General features: G+C 43.6%; 1 protein-coding gene across 13 annotated transcripts in view; it reads left to right on the top strand.

Annotated features, from left to right (window-relative positions):
• The window catches only part of PDLIM5 (PDZ and LIM domain 5), a 234,544-nt gene that overhangs the window by 5,912 nt on the left and 202,766 nt on the right, over nucleotides 1-25,866 (top strand). Inside the window, exon 1 of one of the 13 annotated variants that reach the window (XM_080641042.1) lies at nucleotides 301-414. The exons of the other annotated variants lie outside the window; for them this stretch is intronic. The gene's annotated coding sequence lies outside the window, so the exon portion shown is untranslated. Of the gene's footprint in view, nucleotides 1-300; nucleotides 415-25,866 lie in introns of those variants that run through there. 13 annotated transcript variants of the gene reach the window in all.

Here is a 25,866-nt window from a genome sequence, read left to right as displayed (position 1 = left end):
ATACTGTGTGTTTTATGTACTATTAACATTATTTTATATTAAGATGGAATATCCTACTTGACGATAATGGACTAAAAAAACATTTTTTAGTTAACAATACTTCCATTTGTGCTGAAAAAAAAAATCCAGAAATAATTGAAGCCTAAATGAAACAAACTTAATCATCACTTTGTTGTTTGGTAATGGAAATGCAAATGGTATGTAAATATGTGGTACTGTGTCTTTTAAAAAGTTTTCTGTGCTTCAGTTCCCTGGCAGACAGTTTGAGGCACTAGTTCCACGTTGTGATGATGATAAAACAGAACACTGTGTTACGTATATATGTGCCCTCCCTTGGCACAGAAGAAATGCTTTCCTTGTGTAGACAGAGTGCTAATTAAAGGATTTTGAACATACTGATTCAGAGAAAGCACGGTAACAAAGCTGCTGAGTTATTTCTGTTCTCTTACAAAAGCCTCTGCCATCTCCTGTGACCTTTTTGGGCCTTGTGCAGTGGGGCATGCAGTTCATTCTGGATTGGAGAGGATGGGGAGGGGAGAGGGAGGAGAGAAGGGAATGTTGGCTCAACTGTGCTGCTAAGCTGTTGGCTTTTCATTGTAGTTATTTTTAACCCCTTGTGTGGTTCAAACATGCCTAGTAAGATTGCCTAATAAAGATGTATGCCTAGTAACTAATTTATATTGTAGTAAGATTATTAATGTTGCACCTCATCTTAATTACGTCTATGGTTTTATTTATTCTGCCTTTTATGTAATATATTTTAGTGGTCACCAGATTAATAGTTATCAAGAAGCAATTAAAACATGAACACATGCCTTAAAACATGTAATTTAGTGATTCGGAACATAGTATTCTCTCACTTATCTCTCACTCATTATAAAATTAAAAAAATTATTTAGAAACTTGAAACATCAAATCTCCAATAATTGTAGGAAACATAGCAGTTATGATTTTTTACCTTATTGTCTGTTGGAACTAAAAAAAAAAAAAAAAATCACAAGTTTGTGGTTAGATAGGAAGCTGCATCTTTAGAGTTCAAAGGTATACAGCTTTTCCTTGGGTCAGTTATTATTATTTTGAACTACAGAGGGCTATTTATGTTCCCTTATAACATTTGAACTCTATGATATGGAATGTATTTGAGATAAATAAGCCATTGGCTGGGACTTGAACATTCTGTTTCTTGAGATTTTGTTGTTACCAGCATATGAATATGCTAAACATGACTTGTAATCTTAAAGCATCTGAACCGTAAAAATTTTAATATTTCACCCAAATTTGTTCATCACCTATATTATATGAATTTTGTATTCCCTTTTAGTATGTTGATTTCTAAGATAAGATTGGTAATTTCTGCAAACTCTTAAGAGAGTCTCAGATTGCCATTAACTGCATCATTACGAGCCATTGTCTTCAGTTTCCTATTCTTAAAATGGAGTGCTGGCTGCAGGAGTTTGCAGGCTCTTTTTATGACCCTGTATTTGTGGAATTGCCTTGAAACCATGGAATGTGAGGATGAGTTTTATTGTAGCTGTGTGGGTTTGTTGGTCTTTGCCAGTATATTTTATAAGAAGAAATAGGAGACCTGTTGCACAATTCAAGACCATATTTTGGCAAATTGATGTTTCTCATGATGGAGTTATAAGAAGGATAACATTTTTGTGAATAACATCTTTTTAATACAGTATCCAAGACTTGAAGTACTCTGCTGCATGTTATTTTCTGATGTATGATGTTAGAGTAAATATTTTATTTAAATGCCAGTATTTGGATTTTCTGAGGATCTCCCATTTTTTCATAAAAACATCTCTAATGTTTCTTTAGTAGATAAGAATGAGGTCAGGCATTTTATTTATTTTTATTATTATTTTTTAAATTTTTATTGTTGACAGCATTACAGATATCCCCTGTGTTGTTGTTTTCCCCCCCTTGACACCCACCCCTCCGTACCCACTCACAAGCCTTTGCCACACTATGGTCTGTGTCCTTTGGCTATGGGTATATGCATATAATATTCCCAGTTAATCTCTCCCTCCCCCTCTGAAATTCATCAGCCTGTTCATGGTTCTGTGTCTCTGGATCTGTTTTGTTCATCAGTTTATTTTGTTCATTAGATTCCACAAATGAGTGAGATCATGTGATACTTATATTTCTCCAACTGGCTTATCTCTCTTAGCATAATACTCTCTAGGGCCATCCATGCTGTTGCAAATGGTAAGAGTTTCTTCTTTTTTACCACCCCGTAGTATTCCATTGTCTAAATGTACCACAATTTTTTTTTTAATCCACTAACCTGCTGATAGGCACTTGGACTCTTTTCAAATCTTAGCTGTAATAAGTTGTGCTGCTGTGAACAAGGGTGCGTATATTCTTTCTGATTGGTGTTTCAGGTTTCTTAGGATATATTCCTAGGAGTGTGATCACTGGGTCAAATGGGAGTTCCATTTTTAGTTTTTTGAGGAAACTCCATACTGTTCTCCACAGTGGCTGCACCGGTCTGTATTCCCACCAGCAGTGCACGAGGGTTCCCTTTTCTCCGCATCCTCACCAACACTTGTTGTTTGTTGATTTGTTGATGATAGCCATTCTGACAGGTGTGAGATGGTACCACATTGTCGTTTAAATTTGCATCTCTTGGATGATTCGTGACTTTGAGCATTTTTTCACATGTCTTTTGGCCTTCTTCTTGTATGTCCGCTTTGGAGAAGTGTTGGTTCAGGTTCTTTTCTCATTTTTTAGTTAGATTGTTTGTATTCCTTTTGGTAAGTTGCATGAATTCCTTATATATTTTGGAAATTAACCCCTTACTGCGTGTATCATTGGCAAATATGTTCTCCCACGCAATGGGCTCTCGTTTCACTTAGTTTATTTATTTATTTATTTTTTTTTGCTGAACAGAGAGGACAGGCATTTTATTTTATTTTATTATTATTATTTTTTAAATATATTTTATTGATTTTTTACAGAGAGGAAGGGAGAGGGATAGAGAGTTAGAAACATCGATGAGAGAGAAACATCGATCAGCTGCCTCTTGCACACCCCCCACTGGGGGTGTGCCCGCAACCAAGGTACATGCCCTTGACCAGAATCGAACCTGGGACCCTTGAGTCTACAGGCTGACGCTCTATCCACTGAGCCAAACCAGTCAGGGCAGGACAGGCATTTTAATACCCAAATAATAACTGATTCTCAAGAGTTAGGGGAGCATCACTTGTTACCAGCTCAGACTCGATTTTAGTAGGATTTGAAAAGCAGGAGATATTTACTGTTTCCTGGAGTTTGGATTCCTGTTTGGGAGTGTGACATAGAACAGAGAAAGACACAGCCGTGAAATATTTTGCTGTGAATTCATTTATCCAGCAGTTAAAGGAATACTTCCTAGAAGCCATTGAAGAAGATACAGAGTAATGGAGTATACAAAGGTTGGAGAGAAAAGAAATACATACAGTACTAGACAGTGAGTGTCATAAGACCCGTCACAAGACAGTGTTTAATGAAATGGCAAAGATACAGATAAGTATTCCTAATTTTCTGTGGGCATAGATCTTTTGTATTTGTGGGGGCCAGTTTATTATAGGAGAAATGAATTGAACTGGTCCTTGAAGGATGAAATTTGAACACTTCAAAGTCAACATTTATCTGTGTTGGTTCAGTGCAAATTGAAGAAGACTTTTCTTGCTATTCCTTGACTGAGTGAAGCTGTGAATATAGTTGAGTGATTCTCCAGCCGGGCCAGCTGCAGAGTTTCCCTTCTAGAGGAGGATAGAAAGAGACTTTCAGTCCTCTCAAGCTGAAATGGGAGAACCATCCTACCTTGAATAAATGAGCCCATTGTTAATTTTAAGCTGTTGAGTATTTTCCTTTACATTCCCTCTCAACTACCCTGTCATTATGCCAAGTTGGAAAGTTAATAATTTAGTTTGTGTAATTTCATAATATATATTTCACAATTGTGCTCATTCTCTGCTTTTAAAATACTAATTACCTTTTGTGTGGCATTTTTCTATCATTTGATCAAAAAGGTCAGGAATGTCAAGATAATTCTGAAGATGTTTTTCTGGTCTGTTATTTGTAAAGAAATGAAAATCTCACTATGTTTATTGTAAATTAATAGTTTCAGGCAGAAAAGGGAGTTTTATATATCTTAATGAATTTTGAGCATTTTTTAAAGTTATTTGTTAAAATTTGAGGAATTTTACTAGCATGCAGGACTTTTGTAACTACTAAAGGAAACAATATTACAGAGATTGGGTGAAGTAAGAATAGCACTTTAAAAAAGGGGACTTAAGTAATACTTTCAACAATAAAGATAAAAAAAATAGCATTTTAGACTTAAGCAAAGGAGATTTTATTTATTTTAATTGTTCTTTTTGTTTTTGCAAAGGCGAGTTTCATATAACCTATTCATCTATTCATAAGTTAGGTATAATATTTAGTTACTAAAACAAAATACTGAAGCCTATGGACTTATTTTTTTATCAGTTATTTTTCAGAACTTTCAAGATAAAAAGCTTTTTTTTTTTTTTTTTTTTTTAATAATGGTTGTTGGTCAGGCTGCAGTGTGAATATACAGTTAACCAGGTGACTGTCCAGAACATGATGTTTGCAGTAGATCTTACCCAGATTCCCATTTCTACAGGACCAGTCATGACCTTTTCTCCCAGTTACAACTGCATGGAGGAGAAATCTGATATGAGTTAGTTAATCTAGAGGCAAACATTGCTCTAGTCAAGGAAGAGATGAGAAATAATGAGTATATAATATACAATGACAAAACAAGACCCTAGCATGTGAAATAATATATAGAGGTTGGCAAAAGTAGTATACAGTTGTGAGTACATGAAACAGTTTAGACTTGTATTATTATTTATTGTATTATAACTGTAAACCTACTTTTGCCCATCCCCTGTGTATACTTGGCAAACAAATGACATAATAATGGAAATAAAAAGAGAAAACATTGGTTTAAGCAGCTAATGAGTTGTGACCATGATGACCCTTGATTTAGGTATTCTAGGTGCAGAGCCACCACTCTATAGCCCTGCTGGGAATGTAAGTTTGGATTTTAATTACGGAATATAAAAGTCACTTTTCTAGTACAGATACTCTGTTTTCATTAAGATTTTTTTAGGTAATATTTATGAGTGGACTTGATAATATTGAATGAGTGTTTAAAATTAGTTTTGAAAAAAATTTTAAAAAATTGTTAAAACTAAATCTCTTAGCCCCAGCTGGTTTGGCTCAGTGGATAGAATGTTGGCCTGCAGACTGAAGGGTCCCAGGTTCGATTCTGGCCAGGAGCACATTCCCGGGTTGCGGGCCTGATTGCCAGTAGGGGGTGTGCAGGAGGCAGCCAATCAAAGATTCTCTCTCATCATTGATATTTCTATCTCTCTATCCCTCTCCCTTCCTCTCTGAAATCAATAAAAAAAAAAAATTATATATCTAAAAAATAAATCTCTCAAATCTTGGTCACTTTCCCTTCTTCCCTCAGCTTATTTTTTTTCTTTCTGTTGCATAAGTGGAGTTATCTAGCCTTCTGTAAATACTCAGATCTCTTTTACAGCCCATGTTGTTGCCCATTTTGTGTTAGAATTACTGGAACAAAGTTCATCAACCTTGTTGGCAAATAGTACTCCCAGCTGGGCTAAGCAGTGGCAGCAAATGTCCCTGATAGGTATGAATGGAGAAGAGTAAAATTACCTGGGACAGTTGACAGGAGGGAATGAAAAAGAACAAGTTAGACGGAAGGAGAAGAGAAAGAGGCAATTTAAAAAAGGTCAAAATGGGAACAGTTATTTGCTAGGTCAGATTTTGTACTTAAGAAATGTTACCCCTTCTCCTTTCTCCCTTTTAAAGTTTGATTAATTTATTTTTTTCTTTAGGTAAGACATTCGTATGATTTGAAATTCAAAAGATATTATATGGTTTACAGGAACAGGTCTCCTATTGCCCTGCCATTCACTTCCTCTTCCTGGAAGCAACCAGTGTTATCAGCTTCTTGTGTGTACTTGCAGAAATAATTTGTATAGATATATGTAAATACATATATGTTCTCACCACCCAGCTTTTCAGCAAAAATATACTTGTATTTTTGCATTTTGCTTTTTTCACTAACTCAAAATCAGTAAATATATCTTTTTTTTGTACAGCTACTTTGTATTTGGTTTTATCATGATTTATTTAACCAGTTTCTATAGATGAGCAATTATATATATGTGTGATTTTTGCACATATACTAGTATATATTTTACATGTATATGAGATATCTGTTAGATATATTCCTAGAAATGGAATTGCTTAAAGGGTTGTTTGCATTTGTAATTTTGATTGATATTGCCAAATAACTCTGTAGAGACACTCCTACCCACAATATGAGAGTGCTGGTTTCCTCATACCTGTGCTAGCACACGTTTCGACAGACTTTGATCTTTTCCAATCAGATGGGCCTATTTCCACCTTTCTCCTTTTTGTAGGTCTTAGTCACAGGTAGTCTACCGAAAAATCTTAGGTTTTTAAGTGGTTCATTGTTTTCCATTTTGCATGAGAATATACAAAATAAAAGTGTGATGGCCTTTAAATGATTTTATTAATTTCTATGGATGCTATTATTTGAACTTTTCACCCAGAGCTTTGGTTAATAATTATCTCTATAATTTGTTTCTATTTCAAAATGGAATTTTTTTCTCTCTGTTAATGTATTACTTTCAATAACATGGTGAAAGACTTTTTTTTTTAGAACAGTTTTTGGCATACTGCCCTGTTGTAGATTTTCTGAAAAATTAAGCAAATTACATTTAATAAATTGATTTGTGTGTAACTTCGAATCCCACTCTTCTCTAGCTCCCTCTCAGTGATGTGGCAAAGAGATTGGCCATGGTGAGGCATGGTCCTGAGACAGTGAAATTCACCCTTAGAAGCCTCACTGTGGTTTCATATCAACCTTAATTAGTCAGTGAAGCTTAAATGAAATCACAAAGGTTTGTATAGTGTTCTATAGCATAGTGAGCCACACATTGTGAAGGTATACTAAAGTGTGGCACAATATATTTCTTCATTTTACCTGGGTGTAAGCAGCAGAGGTATCTGTTGTTAACTTTGGCGACAAAAAGAGTGAGAATACCAGGGATATTTGTATATTATGTGCTTAAAAATGAAGGAGGCCCTAGCCGTTTGGCTCAGTGGATAGAGCAGCCGTGGGCAAACTACGGCCCGCGGGCCGGATCCGGCCCGTTCGGCTGTTCCATCCGGCCCGTGGAGCCGAAAGAGCGGAGGGTTCTCTTGCTCTCCCCTCCGCTCCTTTACTTTGAATTTATATTAGTTCACACAAACACTCCATCCATGCTTTTGTTCCGGCCCTCCGGTCTAGTTTAAGAACCCATTGTGGCCCTCGAGTCAAAAAGTTTGCCCACCCCTGGGATAGAGCATCAGCCTGTGGACTGAGGGGTCCCTGGTTTACTTCTGGTCAAGGGCACGTGCCTGGGTTGCGGGCTCGATCCCCAGTGGGGGGCATGCAGGAGGCAGCTGATCAGTGATTCTCTCTTATCATTGATGTTTCTATTTCTCTCCTTTTCTCTCTGAAATCAATAATATACATACATACATATATATATACATACACACACACACACACACACACACAAGCACTAGAGGCCCGGTGCACGAATTCGTGCATGGAGTGGGGGGTAGGGACCGCGGGAGTTTGGCCAGCCGGGGGAGGGACTGTGGGAGGTTGGCTGCCAGCTCCAAGGAGGGAGCTGGCCCTCGGCCCCCCTGGGTAAGGGGCTGTGTCTCCCACCACCCACCTCCGGTTCCCCGTCCCAGCCTGGGCCCGAGGGCCCCGGCGGGGTCGGGAGAGGAGGTGATGGTCGCCAGGCCAGGCGTGGAAGGAACGAACGCCGGATGCTGATGCCGCCGTCAGCGTCCCGCCATCACGTGTTTCCTCGCCTCCCCCCTCCTCCTTCCCTCGCCACTGCGCTGCCACCATGGGTGGCGGGCGGCCCCCGGGGAAGGGAGAGGACAGGAGGAGACAAACCCTTGTGTCGAGGGCTGATTTTGAATAGATCACAACGAGGGAGCTGCTCTGCTATGTACAAAACCCTGACACAGAAGCAGGTCTCTTCGAATGGTTTAGCACCGGGGGCCCATGGGGGCTGCCCAGCCAGGAGCAGGGGCCATGGGAGGGGGCCATGGGAGGTTGGCTGTGGGAGCACTCTGACCACCAAGGGGCAGTGTTGAGCTTCTGCCCCCTGGTGGTCAGTGTGCATCATAGTGACTGGTCAACCGGTTGTTCTGGTTGTTTGGTCGTAACGGTCGCTTAGGCTTTTATATATATGAATTCATGCACGGGTGGGGTCTGGCTGGCCCTCCCTGATTGGGGCCGATCGGGCCGAGCCAGCTGGGGGGAGGAGACATGGGAGGTTGGCTGGCCGGCCCCTCCCCCGATCGGGGTGGGGGGGCCAACTGGGGGGGGGCTGGCTGAGGGGACGGGCTGCAGGCGGTTGGCCGGCTGGTGGCCCCCACCCCCTGGTCAAACTCCTGGTCGAACTCGCGGTTGAGGGGGCAATTTGCATATTAAGCTTTTATTATATAGGATGAGCACATAATCTTAAAAAAATGGAGGAATTTTCCTGTAGTGTTGCTATAAATTTTTAAAAATGTGAGAAGAGTTTGGAACTAAATAAGAATTTTTACCTTGTTTTACCGGTAGTCGCTGTTCATGATAATTGTCTTGGGGAAATTTTGATTTATCAAAAGAAGAGGTTATTTTAATGAATTAAAAATTGAATGCCATTTTGATTCCATCAGAGATTTAGCTGTGATTTGGTTCCATTGAAAATCTTAAGTATTAGCACAGTATTTCTAAAATGATTTTTGAGATATTATCATTTAGAGATGGTAAAAAAAAAATAGTAAGATTATATAATGGTAGCTGGAAGAGATTATAGATGAGTTCTGAAAGTATTTTTCTTTTTGAGAAAAGGTGCTGGAGGGCAAATGTCCTTTAGGAAAAAAATGCTTTATCCTTTATCTAGGAATCCTTAGGGATGTTCTGGAGAGAGAAGTTTATAAATACAAGTATTGTTACATATGTAATTTTCATGATTTTGGACATTCTCTTGAATGTCAGTATCTACGTTACTGACTTCCAGGTAGTCTACAGATGGTTCTTTTGATCTTTTTGAATTTCTGTTTATATGTACCTTTATCTATTCTGGAATATTCTAGTTAGTTGGCATCTAATTCTCAGTGTGATACTTTGATATTTTAACAAACAAAGGTGTCTGTAAACTTCCTCAATGGCTTATCCCCTCCTTAGGCTGGTTCCTCATCCCCAATCTGGCACCTTGCCTAGGCAGGGATTATAAAATCCTACATTTAATACATTACTGCCCTATTTAAGAACTAGTGGTCTGGTGCATGAAATTCGTGCATGGAAGGGGGGTTCCCTCAGCCCAGCCTGCACCCTATCCAATTCAGGACCCCTTCAGGGATATCCGACTGCCTGTGGGATTGGGCCTAAACCAGTAGTGGGATCGAGCCTAAACCGGCAGTTGAACATCCCTCTGGCAATCTGGGACTGCTGGCTCCTAACCACTCACCAGCCTGCCTGCCTGATCGCCCCTAACTGCCTCTACCTGCCTGATCGCCCCTAACTGCCTCTACCTGCCTGATCACCCCTAACCACCTCTGCCTGCCTGCCTAATCGTCCCTAACTGCTCCCCTACTGGCCTTATCACCCCTTACTGCTCCCCTGCTGGCCTGATTGCCCCTAACTGCCTCTGCCTCACCCTGCACCCAGGACCTGGGCTTCCCTCCCTCTGGCCAGCCACAGGCACCCAGGACCTAGGCCAGCTTCACCCAGGCCGGCTGAACCGCAGGGGACTGTGGGTGGCGGCTTCACCCAGGCTATAGCCCCAGGCACCCGGGACCACAGGGCGTGCGGCTTGTCCCTCTCCTGGGCCAGAGGCTCAGGCGCAGCTGCTGGCAACCAGGACCCTGGGGCTGGTGGCTTGTCCCTCTCCCGGACCCCAGCCTGGTTGGTCCCCATTCCTCTCTCCCCAGTGTTGAGTGTCTGAGTTCATTATGGCGTGATGGCATGAGGGCGTGATGACTATTTGCATATTAGCTCTTTATTATATAGGATTTTAACTTGTCACGGTCTGTCTTCAAGTGGATATTATACCACTTCAGATCTTGTATAGAAACAACTAACAAAATTTCGTTTTTCCCAGGCAATCTTTGTGCTATTATTGTCATGTATTTTACTTTCACAGATGTTATAAACTGACATTACATTATTATTTGTTTAAATAGTTAATTATCTTTAAATATCCTATCTAATAAAAGAGTAATATGCAAATTAACCATCACTCCACTATGCCCACCAGCCACGCCCACCAGCCACGCCCACCAGCCAATCAAGAGCGAATATGCAAATAAACCCAACCAAGATGGCTATGGCCACAGAGAGCAGGAGAGAGGCTTGGGTTTCCCCGGCAATGGAGGAAGCCAAGCTTTCCGCCTGCCCTTGCCGGCCTAGGCCTCCACTCAAGGCTACAAAGTTTCAATGATAGAAGATACATAAATCCCAACAAAAATGGCGGCAGCCACAGAGCTGGAAAGAGCAGGAGGCTAGGGTTGCCCCCGGCGATGGAAGAAGCCAAGTTTTCCGCACACCCTGGCCCACCCAGGCCTCCGCTTAAGGCTACAAAGTTTCAATTGTAGAAGATAAATGAACCCCAGAGACCAGGGCCTCCGCTTGGGTCGCCAGGGGGCGTGGCCGGCCTGCAAACCACCACAGGCCCCTCGCCCAGGCCGCCCCACGCCCTAAGGGAACCCCTTCCCTGATCCGGGACACCCTTCAGGGCAAACCAGCTGGCCCCCACCCATGCACCAGGCCTCTATCCTATCTAATAAAAGAGTAATATGCAGATTGACCATCACTCCAACACACAAGATGGCTGCCACCATGTGGTCAAAGATCCTGCCCCCATGTGGACACAAGATGGCCACCACAAGATGGCCACCAAGGGAGGGCAGTTGGGAGGGACCAGGCCTGCAAGGGAGGGCAGTTGGGGTCGATCAAGCCTGCAGGGGAGGGCAGTTAGGGAAAACAGGCTGGCAGGGGAGCAGTTAGGCATCAATCAGGCTGGCAGGGGAGTGGTTAGGAGGTGATCAGGCTGGCAGGCAGACACGGTTAGGGGCAATCAGGAAGGCAGGCAGGCGAGCAGTTGGGAGCCAGCAGTCCTGGATTGTGAGAGGGATGTCGGACTGCCTGGTGGGATCGGGCCTAAATGGGCAGTTGGACATCCCTCGAGGGGTCCCAGATTGGAGAGGGTGCAGGCTGGGCTGAGGGACACCCACCCCCCGTGCATGAATTTCGTGCACTGGGCCTCTAGTATTTAAATAATAAGAAACTTCTATTATATTTTTTCTATGCATTTACTATTTTGGTGTTTTCCATTTCTTGGCATAGATCATTATTTGTATCTGGCAAAATTTTATTTCTGCTTATAGGACTTCTTTTAACATTTCTTACACTACAAATCTGCTGGTGAGAAAAAAATTCAATCTTTTATACATGAAAAATATATTTTAACTATTTTAAGAAGTATTTTCACTTAGTCTAGAATTATAAATTGAGAAGATTTTCCCCCCTTGTGAGTACTTTAATGATGTTGCTCTGCTATCTTCTCCCTTACACTGTTTCTGATGAGAAATCTTTTGTAATCCTTATGTTTATTCCTGTGTATAGTGTGTCTCTTCTTCTGACTACTTAAAAGATTTTTCTTTTCATCATTGGTGTTGAGCAATGTGATTTTTATGTGTCTTGATGTAGCTTTCTTTATGTCCTGTGCTTGCTATTCACTGAGCTTCTTTGATCTGCGGGTTTATATTTTTTACTATATTTTGCTAAATTTGGAAAATTTTCAATCATTCTTTCTTCAGATGATTATATATATACAAGTTCGGGTCTCTACAAGGGGCTGGGGAGGAAGAGGAGTGAACCGAACCATAGGGTCAGGACCTCGGCGGGCAATTGAGTGCGGGGAGGCCAGCAGGGCCATCCCTGCAGTGGCCAGTTCATGACCAGCTGCCTGAGACTGGCTCGTTTCTGGGCTGGGTGGTTTCATGCATCTGCTCCGTGCTGCCCAGCATAGCTTATGGGGAAGGCATGGCCTGGGGAGTCGGAGCCTTGATCCCGCACAATAACCAGATCCGGGCATTGGGAATGCAGCCAGTTCTCTGCACCCTGAGTCACCAACTGTTGTGTCCCCAGAGCAGTCATGGTGCCTTCTTCCATCACGGTCCCTTAAGCTTATAGTGATGGAGGTGTGCTGTCATAGGTTTGGGTGAATGGAACATGGAAGACCCCTGGCTGATAGCAGGCGCCGGGTATTGGCTGGGGAGGCGATTGTGTGGGTTTGCGTGAAGCACTCACAGTTACAGCTTTGGAAGCCTCTTCCTTAGTTTCTCAGAGAGCTTGGTGGTGAGGAAATGCAGGTCTCATCCTGCGTCGCGGTTTCTGTGGGAAACCTCGCCTTTGGGGGTGTCAGAGTGGTTGGCCGGGAGCGCCTGCAGCAGAGAGACACCCTTCTCCCGTAACCTCTTCGCAGACGGACTGGTTGCCGGATGCCCTGGTTGCCGGATGCCCGGGAACTGCTCAGCGGATCCCTGCTGTTCCACAGAGTTCTCTGAGCAGCCATCCCTCTACCGCGGGAAGAAACGTGTGTGCTTGTGCACAGTCACTGCCCGGTCCTGGGCTGGCGGGGGCACCCCAGCCCCGGACGTGTTCTCCCGCTGGGTTCGTAGAGGTCGGACAATCGCTGTCCAGAATTCCCTTGTTTAACAAAGAAAGTTAAGTTTCCAGTGAGGCCCCTGGTTAGAAAGGGAGGGGGTTGGGGAGAGGAGGAGGAGCCTAGCTGCCTCTTCCCCACCCGCCGGAAGGCGCGGAGCCTGAGGCATGACCTCCAGCCTGCTCACCTGCCCTGGGAGGCTGCTTCCAGAGAGACCTTGAAGGCCGGGCTCTGCTCCTGTGTCCTGGTGGGTCTGAAAAGCAGGAGGCGGAGCCGTGCTCTCACCTGGGCCTCGGGGCAGCGGCTTCCTTGTTCTCGGCAGAGACGGTGGCCCTGGGATGTGTGTAGGAGCCGCTGGCGCAGGCATGCCCCTGGGAGGCAGATACAGCGGGCAAACCATCAACCTCGTTGCCCAGGTGACAACGCCAGCGTCCCACATGACCGCTATGGGCGCCTCCATCTTTGTTGCAAGTGATGGTTAATTTGCATATTCCCTCTTTATTAGATAGGATTATAAGGGCTTCCTGTTATCTGTTGAGTTATTGCTTAACTTCTCCGTCTGGCATTTGGGCTGCATAAAAATGGGCCTACTTAATACAACTGAATTTTAGTCTAAAATGCCCAGTTTGAACCCTGAAGTTCTTGATCTCTTTATTCTTATGCAGAGTACCTTTATTTCCTATTATCTCTAAAGCCCTGTCCATACTTCAAGGCACGTTCATATACCTACCAGGTACTCTTTGTAATGTTTGACTGCTCTGGCTCACTTAGATCTCCTTTCTTTCCTATGTTAAATAATAAAAATCGAAATAATGCTAACATTTATTGAGCCCTTGTTATTGTCTAGGCTCTGCTCTAGGTGTTTTGCACATGTTTGATTAAATCCTCGTAACAACCCTCTGAGGAAGTAAGATTTTAAATCTCTGATTTACAGATGAGGATCAAGAAACAGAAGTTAAAAAAACATGTCTGAAGTTGTACACAATTAGTAATTGGTTAAGCTTAGGGTTCAAAACCAGTCAAACTGATTAATCCTATATAATAAAAGACTAACATGCAAATAGACCAAATGGTGGAACAACCAGAACAACTGAACAACCGGTCGCTGTGACGTGTGTTGACCACCAGGGCATGTGCGCGGAACATGGTGGGTGTCGGCCGTGGCGGGATGGTGGAGCAGGTGAATGGGGCACCAGATCAAGGCGGGGTGCCAGACCAAGGCGGGTGCCAGTTGCTGTCATCCAGGCGAGCTTCTGATGGTTACTGAAAATTCTTTGCTCCCATGCGCCGTGGTCCCGCCTGGCACTTGCACCTGCTGCCAGTGCCGGCCTTGCTCGCACCTGCTGCCAGCGCCAGAGCCGCTGCTTGCACCCACTGCTGGTGCTGGCCCTGATCGCTTGGCACTGTCAGCAGGTGAAAGTGGCGGCTGCCGGCCCCAATTGCCCCTCAGGGCTTCTCCACCTCCCACTGCTCCTGAGGGGAGATCGGGGCCAACAGCTGCCTCTCACACCTGCTGCCAGTGATGGCCCCACGAGCTGGCTGCCGGCAGACAGGTGAATGGGTGGGGGGCGTGGCAGGAGGGGCCAGGCAGGGGCATGGAGGATGGGCCGAGACCTGCCCCTGTGCCTACCACAGCCTCGCAGCCCACAGTTCCTTTCAAGTTCCACGAATTTGTGCACTGGGCCCCTAGTAATAATGCTTTTAACCAATACACTCTGTTTTCTGGGAATAGATGAGTGTTTTCACTACTGACAGCGAGGTTTGTGTGTATGTTTCTTAAAGAGAGAACACATGCTGTGGAATCAAAGACTTGTATGTATGGAAATAATTGAGATTATTAAGAAAAAAATATGACTGGGTTCCAAGCTAATCATCAGTATCATCAATGAGATTTTAAAAAATGTAGATTCCAGGCTCCAGACTTTGAATTCAGTATGTTTAGGGATTCTCACATGATTTCTAGATGTTTCTTATGTACCATTTGAGTTCCATTTGTACAGTAAGGTTTGGGAACCATATGTAGCTTTGGTTCAAAAAAATATTTTTATTATGGATCTTTGTTACTTAGATCATTTCAGCAAAAAGATTAAGGCTAAGTTACAATGGAACTGTCATTGACTAAGTGTGACATCTGCTGGCTCCAACCACCAATCTTTTCCTATTTCTCATTGTTCAGTCACTGTAGGTAGAATCCTTTAAGGAAATAAATATCAGTTTTAATAATACAGGTAGTCCTCGGGTCACGTCAGACTTGACGTATGTTGTTTTGTGGTTATGTTGCCATCTCACATCTATACTAAAGAAAGGTAATATGTTAATTAAACTGGGAGACCTTCTGGGAGACCTTCCGGACATCCTTCCAGACAAAGCCATGGTGGCAGGGCCAAGGCAGAGGTGGTTAAGGGCAATCAGGCCAGGAGGGGAGAGCAGTTGAGGGTGGGCAGGCCAGTGGGGGGTGGGCAGTTGGGGGTGAGCAGGCTGGCAGGGAGGGCAGTTGAGGGTGATCAGGTCGGCGGGGGGGGGCAGTTGGGGGTGAGCAGGCCGGCAGGGGGGGGCAGTTGGGGATGATCAGGCCAGCAAGGGGGTGCAGTTGGGGGTGAGAAGGCCAGTGTGGGGAGCAGTTGGGGGCAAGCAGGCCGGCAGGCAGAATGGTTAGGGCGATCAGGCAGGCAGGTGAGCAGTTAAGAGCCAGTGGTCCTGGATTGCGAGAGGGATGTCCGACTGCAGGTTTAGGCCTGATCCCACAGGGCCTAAACCGGCAGTCGGACATCCCCTGAGGGGCTCCCATATTGGAGAGGGTGCAGGCCTGGCTGAGGGACACTCCCCACTCTTGTTCATGAATTTCGTGCACCAGGCCAGTAGTTTATTTATAAAAAAAAATTTTCGTCATTTTGATGTATGTACATATTTGCTTTATGTTTTTTATTATTTATTTACCACAAGTAAAGGTCAGGAATTGTTATCTTTCTTTTAAATTTTTTTTACTGTTTCACTTCATTACTGCTGTGTATGTGTTCCATGTGAGTGACGTAGGTGGGTACCAACTTACGGCGAAAATAGCGTTATGTCACACCATAAGAATGGATCTCCAACCTAAGTAACCTGAGGACCTACTGTATGCGATATCAGGCTTTAGTCTATTTACAGAACTGTATTTTTGTGACAGAAAATTTAGAGGACTTTGAAGTTGGTAATACTATAGCCTATCTAATAAAGCGGGAATATGCTAATTGACCCTCATGCCATTGCAGAGATGGTGGGACCCACAGCCAGTAAGGAGGGAATATTCTAATTGAATACCCCACCCTCAAAGATGGCGGCGCCCACAGCCAATAAGGAGGGACTATGCTAATTGACTGCCCCTCCTTTAAAGATGGCAGTGCCCACAGCCAGTAAGGAGGGAATATGCTAATTGACTGCCCCGCCCTCAAAGATGGTGGCGCCCAAAGCCAGTGAGGGAATACGCTAATTGACTGTCCCGCCCTCAAAGATGGCGGCACCCACAGCCAATAAGGAGGGAATATGCTAATTGATTGTCATGTTCTCAAACATGGCAGCGTCCAGTCCCCTCAGCGCCGCCAGGCTGGCAGGTGCATGGCAAGGCCAGGCCCACCCCAGGCGGGTCCAGCCTCTCCACGCGCCTGCCTCCGGAGTCCCCCAGTCCCCTCAGACCTTCCAGCCACCCAGGGCTGGCCCAAGGCGCAGGCAAGCCTTGGATGGTGGCTGCCCAGCTGCCCAGGGCTGCCTGAGGCTTAGGTAACCAGGGCCAGCTGAGGCTTGCGCTGCCGGCAGGGCAGGGGCAGAGGTGTGATGGGGAGTCACCTTCCCCTGATTGCCGGATCTCCTCCTGCCCCTGAGGGCTCCCGGACTGTGAGAGGGGGCAGGCTGGGCTGAGGGACCCCCCCCTCCAGTGCATGAATTTTCATGCACCAGGCCTCTAGTCATTTAATAATGAATGTTAAATTTACCAAAGACTTCTGGAGAAATCTTTGACTATACTATGTTTTGTTTCACAACTCATTGTTATTATTACATGAGGCCTGGTGCACGAAATTCGTGCACGGGGGTGTGTGTCCCTCAGCCCAGCCTGCACTCTCTCCAATCTGGGACCCCTTGAGGGATGTCCGACTGCCCGTTTAGACCCGATCCTGGTAGGATTGGGCCTAAACGGGCAGTCGGACATCCCTCTCACAATCCAGGACTGCTGGCTCCCAACTGCTTGCCTGCCTGCCTTCCTGATTGCCCCTAACCGCGTCTGCCTGCCAGCCTGATCACCCCCTAACCACTCCCCTGCCAGCCTGATTGATGCCTAACTGCTCCCCTGCCAGCCTGTTTGCCCCTAACTGCCCTCCCCTTCAGGCCTGGTCACCCCTAACTGCCCTCCCCTGCAGGCCTGGTCACCCCTAACTGCCCTCCCTGCAGGCCTGGTCCCCTCCAACTGCTCTCCCCTGCAGGCCTGGGTCCCCCCCAATTGCCCTTGCCTGCAGGCCCAGTCGCCCCCAACTTCCCTCCTCTGCCGGCCTGGTCACCCCTAACTGCCCTCCCCTGCAGGCTTGATTGCCCCCAACTGCCCTCCCTTGCAGGCCTGGTCCCTCCCAACTGCCCTCCCTTGGTGGCCATCTAGTGGTGGCCATCTTGTGTCCACATGGGGGCATCCATCTTTGACCACATGGGGGCACCCATCTTGTGTGTTGGAGTGATGGTCAGTTTGCATATTACTTTTTTATTAGATAGGAGGTTTAGATAGGATAGAGGCCTGGTGCATGGGTGGGGGCCAACTGGTTTGCCCTGAAGGGTGTCCCGGATCAGGGTGGGTGTTCCCTTGGGGCGTGGGGCAGCCTGGGTGATGGGCCTGTGGTAGTTTGCAGGCCGGCCATGCCCCCCCGGCGACCCAAGTGGAGGCCCTGCTATCTGGGATTTATTTATCTTCTATAATTGAAACTTTGTAGCCTTGAGCAGAGCCAAGCCTCCTGCTTGCTTCATGGCTGCAGCCATTTTTGTTGGGATTTATTTATCTTCTATAATTGAAACTTTGTAGCCTTAAGTGGAGGCCAAGGCAGGCCAGGGCAGGCGGAAAGCTTGGCTTCCTCCATCGCCGGGGGCAACTCAAGCCTCCTGCTCTCTCCAGATCCGTGGTTGCCGCCATTTTTGTTGGGATTTATGTATCTTCTATCATTGAAACTTTGTAGCCTTGAGTGGAGGCCTGGGCCAGCCAGGGTGTGTGGAAAGCTTGGCTTCCTCCATTGCCGGGAAACCCAAGCCTCCTGCTCTCTCCATGGCTACAGCCATCTTGGTTGGGTTAATTTGCATATTCGCTCCTGATTGGCTGGTGGGTGTAGCGGAGTGATGGTTAATTTGCATATTACTCTTTTATTAGATAGGATTATTTTAAAAATATTTTTATTGACTTCAGGAATAAAGGGAAAGGGAGAGGGAGATGGAAACATCAATGATGATAGAAAATCATTGATTGGCTGCCTCCTGCACACCCCCTACTGGGGATTGAGCCCATAACCCAAGCATGTGCTCATGACCAGAATCGAACTTGGGACCTTTTAGTCCATAGATCTACGCTCTATCCATTGAGTGAAACCAGCTAGGGCTCACACCTCATTACTAGGCTAAACTGATAACACTTAAGTTAAAGAGAACTAGTTAACAGTCTTTTTAAGTCCATGAACCAGGGATCAGTTAAAATTTTTGGTCTTCATATTAGCTTTCACAGCAATGCAGCTTAAGTACATATAGATACACTTACTAGGTGTACCGGTTAATAATCGTGGATTTTGTAATCAAAGAAAACATGATAATTTCAAGAGAAACATCAGATGTGCTTTATTCAAAGTAATGTCCATCACTAGCTACACATTTCCCCATCTTTCAGGTAATTTGTAGATACCGTCCTAATAGAACTTTTCTTGTTTTGAGGCAAACCATTTAGAGACCAAATTTTCCACTTTGTACGTTTTGAAGTGCTGCTCAGAAAGTGTGTGTGCCATCAATCGGAACCAGTGGTAATCTGAAGGATGAAGGTCTGGTGAATGTGGTGGGTGGGTTAATACTTCCTAGGCAAGACCTTTTAATGTGTCTTTAAATGGTTTTGAAGTGTGTGATGGTGCGTCATTATGAAGCAAAATTACTTTGCCGTGTCTTCTAGAACATTCTGGTCGTTTTATGATCAAAGCATGGTTCAAATTGATTATTTGTTGTCGGTAGCCATCAGTATTAATGGTTTCACCTGGTTTTAGGAGCTCGTTATACACCACACCTTCCTGATCTCACCAAATGCATCGCATTGTCTTCTTTTCGAAGCGATTTGGCTTTGCAGACGATGTTGATGGTTGACCTGGATCAATCCATGATTTTGTGCATTTGGGATTCTCAAATTAAATCCACTTTTCATCGCCAGTCACAATTTGATGCAAAAAAGACTTTCTTTCGTGCCGTTGAAGCAACATTTTACTGATGACTTTTTGGTTTTCCATTTGTCTTTCCTTAGGTTGATGTGGCACCAGTTTTCCTTCCTTTAAAATCTTTCCCATTGCTTGTAAACAATCGGAAATTGTTTGCTGAACAATGTTTAATCTTTCTGTAAGTTGTTTTTGAGTTTGACATGCATCCTCATCCAATAATGCTTGTAATTGGTGGTCTTCAAACTTTTTCGGTTGACCTGGACGTTCTTTGTCTTTCACATCGAAATCATCACTTTTAAAGCATTTAAACCAGTGTTCACAAGTATCTTGAGATGGAGCATGTTCACCATAATGAATTATAACTTCCCGCAAATGCTTTTTTTTTTTTTTTTGGCACGAAATTCGACATTTTTAAGTGTAAAAATATCTATGATGTTAACACCTTCAGCAAATTTGACATATGAAGTTTTGAAGCTTGTTGTCAGTACAACAAAATAGCATACATATAAAATAGCATATATATCAACATATGTGTAACTCCATCTATTAAAAAAATCCACATTATTAAGCAGTACACCTAGTAAATACGTTATATACTTTGTTAAATCATGAATGTCTCACCAGGAATAAAAAGACCGTACATCCGGGGTCTTATTTACTCAAGATCATATTAGAATTCCCAGTAACTCTTCAGTAAGTGTTGACTGATTATCATAATGAAAATGGAGAATAAATGGTGGCAATTGCAATCAAGTTTCTTCTACATTTGTTTTGTTAATTTACATGATTGATAGTTAAAATTAGCTGATGAAACATTTTGGTTTTCTTTGTTTTTTAATTTCATTGAGAGTTTAAGTTTCTAGGAAAAATTCCCCACAGGTTACATTGTGTGATAGCTCCCTACTTCCAAGGTACAGTCTTCCACAGGTCAGCTAGAATTTGTTTTCTGTATATTTGACCCAAGGGTCCTACTTCTGTCCCTTAGTGTCATGCACAACAAAGAATGACTCTGTCACATGGTAGCTTTTCAAATAGGTGACTGGACTATGTTTTCATTTGAGTCCTGTGGATATTCTGTTGGAAGCCATTTCTTTAAGTGTTTCAATCATGACACATTATATGAATGTGCCCCTGAGCATTTGCCTTTAAAAGTACCAAAGTCAGTTTTTAAATGTCCCTTTATGACTCCCAGAACTGAAATGTTAGACATATTAAACCCAATACAGAAATACAGTTTGTAGTAAGGAAACTAATTTTTGTGTGTGACTGAAGTACAGGATTTAGAATCTGCTCTGTGCAATGAGCTTGATGGAACTTTCATTGTTTTCTCTGTATACTTTTGTACTGTTTGAAATTTTTGCAGTATGTATGTCTTTTATTTAAAAAGAGAAAGAAAACGGAAACTAGCCTAAGCTTTATACATGTGCCAACTCAGGCTTGTCTGGACATTTATGGTAGTAGAGCCTAAGAGGAGCACGTGTGTGTGTGCGCGCGCGCGTGCTTGAGTTTGCATCGTATGCATGAAAGATCAAGGAACCTCATGGGAAGAAATTCAGGAAACATAATTGAGGTGTAGTCAAGGTTAGTCCTTGGAGATTTTACTATCATTATTTTAGGAGTGATGGGTAAATTCTTGGGACAGCTACCCTTCTGAATCACTTATGCCAGAGACCTGAGAGGAGAAGGTGTTAGTCGACACATATTTATTTATTGATCTCTTACTGTGTGTTAGGCCTTGAGGGTGGTTCTCTATTTTCTGACACAGAGGCACATGGAAAATGATATGGTGTATAGGAAGGAGCTTGGTAGTAGGAGAGGACATATAAGTATTCAGATCTGGGAAAATGCCATAATGTAATGTGTACTTTTATCATTCAGCCCCTTTAAGGATAGCAGGAAGTTTCTAGACTAGGTCTATAGAATCCATGGAGGAGACACAAGTAGCAGTGGCCGACAGAATTTTCTGTACTTAATCTGGACATGGACTCATTTATTTGGTATCATTATTGAGCACCTACTATATGCTCAATATTGATCTAGGCACTGATAATACAGAGGAAAGCAAAACAAGTTCTTAGTGTTATGGACCTTATATTCTAGTAAGAAGGACTAATGACTTACAAATCTATAATAATAAAAGTGTAATATGCTAATTAGACTGGACAGCAGAACGACCTTCCGGACGTCATTCTGGATGTCCTTCCGGATGAAGCTGAGGTGGCAGGGGCCGAGGCAGAATCAGTTAGGGGCAATCAGGCAGGCAGGCAGAGTGGTTAGGGGTGACCAGGCAGGCATGAGAGCGGTTAGGGGCGATCAGGCAGGCAGGCAGGTGAGCGGTTAGGAGCTAATGGTCCCAGATTGGGAGAGGGTGCAGACCAGGCTGAGGGACCCCCTCTCCTGTGCACGAATTTTGTGCACCAGGCCTCTATCCTATATAATAAAAGGCTAATATCCAAATAGACCAAATGGCGGAATAACTGAATAACTGATCACTATGACCTGCGCTGACCACCAGGGGGTGTGTGCGGAACATGGAGGGCATCAGTAGAAGGTGGCAGAGTACAGAACATGGAGGGCATCAGCCACGGCGGGATGGTGGAGCAGGTGAACAGGGGTGCCAGACCAAGGCGGGGCGCCAATCGCTGTCATCGGGGTGAGCCTCTGGTGGTTACTGAAAATTCTTTGCTCCCATGCGCTGCAGTCCTACCCAGCAATCACTCCTGCTGCTGGCGCTGGCCCCAATCACACCTGCTTCTGGTGCCGGCCCCGCTCATACCCACTGCCACCACCCAGTGCTGGACCTGATCGGCCCTCAGGGCTTCGCCACCTCCCCCTGCTCCTGAGGGGTGATCGGGGCTGGCAGCTGCCTCTTGCACCCGCTGATGGCACCAGCCCCACTCACACCCGCTGCTGGCACCGGCCCCAACTGCTCCACACTGTCAAGGGGGTGCAAGCAGGGCCGGCCCCGTTAGCACATGGGAGCGGCAGTGGTGGGAGCGGGGCTGCTGGCAGACAGGGGACTGGGGTCTGTGGTGGGAGGGGCCAGGTGGGGGCGCAGAGGATGGGCCAAGACCTGCCCCTGTGTCCACCGCAGCCTCGCGGCCCACAGTTCCTTTCAAGGTGCATGAATTTGTGCACTGGGCCCCTAGTATATAAATAAATAAGCAATGCAGTTTAATAAGGTAATGTGCAAGGGAATAATTGGGGTAAGAAGATCAGTGTATTGGGGATACAGGCAGTCCTCAGGTTACGTCAGTGATCTGTTCCTACGGTGCAACATAACACGATTTTCGCCTTAAGTCGGAACCTACCTACATAAGCACCTATGTCACTCACATGGAGCACATACACAGCAGTAATGAAGTAAAACAGTAAAAAAAATTTAAAAGAAAGATAACAATTTTTGACCTTTACTTGTGGTAAATAAATAATAATAAACATAAAGCACATATGTACATATGTCAAAATGACGGAACTTTTTTTTTTTTTTTTATAAATAAATGGGAGATGGCGACGTAACCACGAAACAATGTAAGTCGAGTCCTACATAACCCGAGGACTGCCTATATAAAGGCTTTAGTTAGATTGGGTGGTCCAGACAGGCTGTTCTGTCTGAGGAGGCAGCATTGACTTAACAAGATTAAGAAGCTGGTCATGGAAAGAGCAAGGAGAACAGCATTGCTGGCATACAGAACAGTAAGTGCAGAGGCCTTGCGATAGGTAAGAGTTTAGTGTGTTCAAGGAAATGGCTATGTAAAGGACAGATTTATTTAATGGAGAGCTTCTTTCTAAATTCAGCCTAATGGTAAAGCTTTGTTTGTAATATAGATGATATGCCCCTCTAGAGTTGGTTACAGTTTTAAAACTTATTTTTCAGTGATTTTGTGAAACAAATAGTTTCTTCAACAAAATTTGGAAGTTGATTTAGGCTGGTTAAATAAGGTCTGTGCTTGTTCAGTTTTTGATAATTCAGGTTTTTTGCAAATGTAGCTGGCTCGAGTTTCATGATCAAATTTGGCCTTCACTGGAAATGAGGATGATTACTTGCATTGGGGTTAATTTTTTTAACCTTAATAAAGTTAAAGTGTTTCTTTAAGAAGGAAAATAAAAATAACCAATAGGATAAAAGTAGAATGGTGGCAATGGGGCATTAGTGGGAGATGGATATGGGAAATTATTTAATGGGATTGGGTTTTAGTCTTGCAAGATGAAAAAGTTCTGCAGCTCTGTTGCTCAACAATGTGAATATATTTTACCAGTACTGAACTGCAGACTTAAAACTGGTTAAGATGGCTTAAAAAATTGGAGAAAAAAGTGGCATATTGAACTGCTCCTATGACTAAAAAGCTCATTATAAATATCATATACAGAACTACTCAAGTTATGTGACTTTATTTTGGTCAACAGAACGTTATCAGCTTATAAACCTTTGTTATTTCTTATATGCATTAGAGATACACATTTTAGAAAAATACTTTTTCTTCAATTTGCCAAAGATTTTAATAGCATTTAGGTAGAATGAACAGAGAGCAAATTATTATTGACTTTAAAAAATATATTTTTATTGATTTTAGAGAGAGGGGAAAGGAGAGGGACAGAGAGATAGAAACATTGATGAGAGAGAAACATCAATTGGCTGCCTCCTGCACCACCCCCACTGGGGAAGGATTCTGCAATCCAGGCATGTGCACTGCTGACAGGAATGGAGCCTGTGACCTCCTGGCTCATGGGTTAACACTCAACCACTGCGCCACCCCAGCCAGGCTATTATTGACTTTTACTTGAAGTTGTAGGAACTAAAATTTAACTGTAGGGATTGGTATAACTGTGGTAATGTAATTTCTTAACTAAGTTGAACAGATTTACTAAGGAATAGCCTCTAAAGACAGTGGAGAGTTTGGCAGAATTGGCAAACTGCCTCTCAGTTCAGTAACTTTAAGGTAATTCAGTTTTGCCTTCTCTTTAAACACACGTATGTACCACAAATGTTGCATATTTATTGCTCCCAGATCTTTTAAACTATTAGGTAGCTCTTGAAGTTGTATGATATATAAACTAAAAAAAAAATGACATAAATATAGTCACATATTTCATGAGTGTGAACTGTGGATGTACCTGACAATTTACTATTACTGGTGAACACACTGAAAACCTGGTTCTTCACATATTTACGGTTCTTCATATACCATACACATACATGAGGAAGCCAGTGTTGTGTGTTTTACTTACAACCATCTGGAGTCATCCCCTTTGTTTCTTTTATAGTTTTATAGCAGTATTTCTGATTGGATGTTTTTTACAATTTTGATATTTTGAATGTTTTAGCTTGGGTGGATAAGATATTTCACTTCATTTTTCACATAACTGAAATCTCCCATTCCACCTAAAAGTACAGTCTGTAGAATTATGAAGAATTGCTATATATTTTATTTATTTATTTATTTATTATTTATTTTTTAATAAATCTTTATTCAGATTATTACAATTGTTTCTCCTTTTTCCCCCCATAGCTCCCCTCCATCCGGTTCCCACCCCACCTTCTGCCCTTACCTCCCCCCCACTGTCCTCATCCATAGGTGTATGATTTTTGTCCAGTCTCTTCCTGTACGCCCCCATACCCCTTTCCCCCTGAGAATTATCAGTCCACTCCCTTTCTATGCCCCTGATTCTATTATATTCACCAGATTATTCTGTTCCTCAGGTTTTTAATTCACTTGATTTTTAGGTTTGCTTGTTGATAGATATGTATTTGTTGTTCATAACTTTTATCTTTACTTTTTTCTTCTTCCTCTTCTTAAAGAATACCTTTCAGCTTTTCATATAATACTGGTTTGGTGGTGATGAACTCCTTTAGCTTTTTCTTATCTGTGAAGCTCTTTATCTGCCCTTCAATTCTGAATGATTGCTTTGCTGGGTAGAGTAATCTTGGTTGTAGGTTCTTGCTATTCATCACTTTGAAAATTTCTTGCCACCCCCGTCTGGCCTGCATAGTTTCTGTTGAGAAATCAGCTGACAGTCGTATGGGTGCTCCCTTGTAGGTAATTAACTGTTTTTTTTTCTCTTGCTGCTTTTAATATTCTCTCTTTGTCTTTTGCTCTTGGCATTTTAATTATGATGTGTCTTGGTGTGGTCCTCTTTGGATTCCTTTTGTTTGGGGTTCTGTGCGCTTCTTGGACTTGTAAGTCTATTTCTTTCACCAGGTAGGGGAAGTTTTCGGTCATTATTTCTTCAAATAGGTTTTCAGTATCTTGCTCTCTCTCTTCTTCTGGCACCCCCATAATTCTGATGTTGGTATGCTTGAAGTTGTCCCAGAGTCTTCTTACACTATCTTCATATTTTTGGACTTTTTTTTCTTTTTGCTTTTTCGGTTGAGTGTTTTTTGCTTCTTTGTATTTCAATTCTTTGACTTGATTCTTGTGTTCCTCTAGTCCAGGGGTGGGCAAACTTTTTGACTCAAGGGCCACAATGGGTTCTTAAACTGGACTGGAGGGCCGGAACAAAAGCATGGATGGAGTGTTTGTGTGAACTAATATAAATTCAAAGTAAAGGAGCGGAGGGGAGAGCAAGAGAACCCTCCGCTCTTTTGGCTCTGTGGGCCGGATAGAACAGCCGAACGGGCCGGATCCGGCCCGCGGGCCGTAGTTTGCCCACGG

Source organism: Plecotus auritus, assembly GCF_963455305.1.
Source record: "Plecotus auritus genome assembly, chromosome: 1".
Classification (NCBI taxonomy): Eukaryota; Metazoa; Chordata; class Mammalia; order Chiroptera; family Vespertilionidae; genus Plecotus; species Plecotus auritus.
The sequence above is the reverse complement of the archived record's forward strand: the minus strand, read 5'-3'. Positions and strand labels throughout refer to the sequence as shown.